Source organism: Apium graveolens, chromosome 7, assembly GCF_009905375.1.
Source record: "Apium graveolens cultivar Ventura chromosome 7, ASM990537v1, whole genome shotgun sequence".
NCBI lineage: Eukaryota > Viridiplantae > Streptophyta > Magnoliopsida > Apiales > Apiaceae > Apium > Apium graveolens.
Window position 1 is genome coordinate 181,506,916 of NC_133653.1, and position 4,075 is coordinate 181,510,990.

At 36.0% G+C, this 4,075-nt stretch overlaps 1 long non-coding RNA gene across 1 annotated transcript; it reads right to left on the bottom strand.

Annotated features, from left to right (window-relative positions):
- Nucleotides 1–979: 979 nt before the first annotated feature.
- On the bottom strand, nucleotides 980–2,067 carry LOC141671741 (uncharacterized). The gene is made up of 3 exons (XR_012555234.1): nucleotides 1,932–2,067; nucleotides 1,789–1,846; nucleotides 980–1,025 (listed from the first exon to the last, which is right to left on the bottom strand). It is a non-coding gene; the product is annotated as an uncharacterized LOC141671741 (long non-coding RNA).
- Between the last annotated feature and the right edge of the window lie 2,008 nt (nucleotides 2,068–4,075).

Below are 4,075 nucleotides of genomic sequence, written 5' to 3' on the forward strand. Positions count from 1 at the left end.
CAATAAGTAACCTTTTCTACTGTAGATGGATGAATTCCTCGCCGGTCATCATCCTGGCCGCATTAGGACCTCGCGCTAGACCGTTACCCGGCCACTCACGCGTGGATGGACTGTCACCCAGCCTCTTACACCTTCATAGACCGTACCCCGGCCTATCGCTTATGCCGACTCAATTAGATGGACTTACTTCCCGAATGTTGGGCAAGTAATCAAATTGTTTTCTCAAAACAGCAACCTCGTTGCGAATATAAAATTACACCACAGAGCCGGATCCCTCAGATTTTTGAGCGAGTATTCAAGTCCCCTTCGAAAGGAAGATCTTAAATTTGAAAACGAGTTTTGGGATCAGCTCTAACTTTTAAAATTATTTTGAAGACTCGAAAATATTTTTTAAGAATATTTAGAGTAATGTTGATTTAATAAAATAAATCAGTCCCAATATGTTGGAAAAAATCTGAATATTATTATTTAAATAATATTCCCATAAGGATAATCTTTGTAAAAATATTTGAAGTAGAAGTTTTAAAACTCATACTTGAAATGAATAATAAATAACAAAAGATATACTTATACGAAGGTATCATCTTTATTTAAATAATCGAAAATAAGTTTGATTATTATTCAAAACTATCGAATACACCTTATCCGATTAGTGGTTATAAAAAAACTATATGTATATATATATATATATATTATACTCAGGAACACCGACTCCCGGTTTAGAAAAATGTTCACCTTTGGGTCCCCTATACTAAGGGTATACGAAACTACTGCTTATCTCTAGCATAGGTATTATGCAGTTTATAAGCATTTGAATTGATAATAGAATATCAAGATTACGAAACAGGCATGCATATAAATATCAAATCACATGCTCCAATATATCGCAAGACTTTGCTAATAATAACCATGCACTTATCTCAAGATAATGCATCAATAAATTACATCACAACAACAGTATAACGGGTAGAAAACTTGCCTGAGTGTTCCGGGGGTAGATTTAAGCTTAGAGTGGGTCCGGTAACCTATGAACAACAACATAAGCCAGAATTAGACCACGGTCTCTTAAGAAACTAGTCAAAACTCACTCATACCCTAATGGTCGCTTATACGCTTAACGATTTGCGTTAATCGCTTGTGTACCCTTGGTTCCACCAATTTTAATAAATTAGCAGTTACGAATTTTAAGGCGACTATTTCGTGAGTACTTTTCCAACTTCCTAATCCACCTTAAATAATTGTTTCGTAATCCAATTAGTCTTTTAGGGGCCTTAACAAGGTTTCAAAGTTAAGCGATGGGTAAAGGTTCATTCACGAAACGCCGTAACTTAATACGGTCATTTCTCCTAAACCGTACATCGGATCTAAGCGAACCACGTACCAAAATGAATCTTACGACACGATCTAGCTAAACATGTCAAAGTTACATATTGATCAGTGATTTATATGGTCCAAGATTCATGTACAACAGTCTAAGAAAAATGGGCATTACGACGGCTATGTTTATGAGTTTTCCAAGTTTCTCACTACACCAAAACCTCACCAAACAACCCACAATTATTAACACGTCAAAACCTCAACTAAATAATACTATACCAGTCCTTATTCTCCAGATTCTTCATCTCAACCAATCACAATCAAGTTCTATTACTACAACAAGATTCATTCACCAAATCACTCCAAATTCAAATCAAACTACTAATAATCAAAGATCATGCTTCTCATTTAGAAAACCAACCATCAAACTCACTAATAATCAAAGTAAAGGCTAGGGTTTGAAGTTTATACCTTCCTTGGGAGGTGTTAAGTTTCTAGGAAGCCTTAGGGAGCCTCCTACAAGCTTGATCTTTCCAAAGAAATCAAGAACACAAAGTTAGGCTTTGAAGTTTCTAAAAGTACGATTGAAAGAACTATAAAAATGAGGGTCTTACCATGCTTATTTAGATGAGACTTGTGAACAAGAGTTGTAGTCCATCTCAATACCTTTCCAACGAGCTATAGAGCACAACATTTGAGTGAGTATTGAAGGAGATATGGCAGTTTGAAGTTTCTGGGTTTGTTTTGGCCGAGAGCTTTTTGGTTGGGTGAGGAAGATGAGTTTTTCCCTTGGCTTTGTCTTGGAATGTGTGAAAGAATGCTTGGTTGCAATTGATCCTTGCTAAACTATCTAGATTTTACTTTATTAAAATGCTTGCATCACCTAGATGACATCACTTCCATGCCACATATCCAAATCCTATGGTGTGATGATGTCACCTTCTCTTTCAACCACATATTTTAGCTTCTCTTGGAAGCTTCCTACCCATTATACTTGTATGTGCTTGTTCCTTGGTCGTTTATTTGTTTTACGGTTCGCTTAACTCTCGTTCACGTTGATCGTTTGAAGGATCATATACGGGATCTCATTACTTGGGTTCCCCTAAACCTTTTACAATATTTTATATTCCTTTTATGATCCTCTCTTATAACTCTTGAATTTAAATCATTTTAATCATGTTACCTTATACTCAATTCTTTCGGTATATGGTGGATTTTCGGGAAAAATCAAAGTGTTCGAATTTTGATTCTGACGATCTTTACATACATTAATTTACTTTATGGAATACTAATACGATCTTAGAATTTCCATAACAGTACTCCTATATAGCGTGGTCTGATAATTTTCTTTAATCAGCATCATCAGCAAAAAGTTATTATTCATCAGTGTTTCAAAAATTCTAAAAATTGGGGTTATTACATATTCTCCACGTGACTTCTCGAGAAGTAAATCCTAAAAGTTTATTTCTACTTCTCGACAAGTCACCTACCATTTTTTTATAAATACCAAGACATCTCGACATAACCCCTCTATACGCTTTCGAGATCTCAAGTGACCTAATTTTTGCAAATTTTAATCGTTCTCTCTTGTTTCAAACTCTTTCTCTCTCGAATTTCTTACCCGCTCAAATTCGAATACTTCAAATAGCATCAAATATTGTTAGAGCTTTTATCCCAAAAGAGGGCACCAACTACCTTGCATTCACATATGCCAACCAAGCTCCTGATAGTTTCAAGAGCTTTGTCAAGTTCCTATCCGAGACATTCTTTGCAGGTGCTCTAACTGCAAATCCAATTATGTATTTGGATGTTCTAAACTATTTCTGGAACTCAGCTGTGATTAAGACAGTTGTGCATGAGAATCAAGCTGCATCTTTAGTGGTAAACTGCACAAATCGAGGACAACAAGTGGAATTCAATGAGAATGATGTCAACATGGATTTGGGTATTCCTACTGACAACATGGTGGAGGTCCCAACTCAAGAAGAACTAGCTGAGTTCATGGACTTTATCAACTACAGTGAGAAGATCAACTTGGCTAGCTTGAATAAGAAGCATCTGAGGAGGGAATGATCATCCTGTTTGAATCAATTGTGAGGGCTTTCACCTGCAGAAAGACAGGGTATGATAATATCTCAAATGTGGTCCAGAAGCTGGTGCTCTCCATGGCTCACAACAGACACATTAATGTGGGACTCTTGATTCTGCAGGAACTCAACACAAGGCTCACAATACCTTTGGCTACAAGAGGTAAGCAAATTCTCTTTCCTAGGTTTATAATGTCTACTTTAAACTTTAAATTTCAAGACATTCATTTACTTAATGTTATAGATAGAACAAAGATATAAAATTGTAAATAGGTGTCCAAAATTCTATTTGGCTCACTTATTACAAAGAATAAGGTACATGTAAGTCTTAGAATCACTCCATTTATGTTGGAAAGATTCATGACTTACCCTTATCCTATGCCTGACATGAGGTCTAATGTCCAAATTAGTACAGTTATGGCTCATGTCCATGTGGAAGAACAAACATAGAAACACCAACAGGGGTCTTCCCAAACTGAGACTCTTCCTTCTTTACCATTAGAAGCTAGGAAATCAACCACTTCATCCTCTCAAAAGGGTGAAGTGAGTAAAAAGAAGAGAAAGCAGACACCCTTGACTATTATAAATGAGAATGGTGAGGACCAAATACAAATAGAGTTTAACATGGTCAAGAAACCAAATAAGGTAAAGAAATTTGAGTTGACCACTCA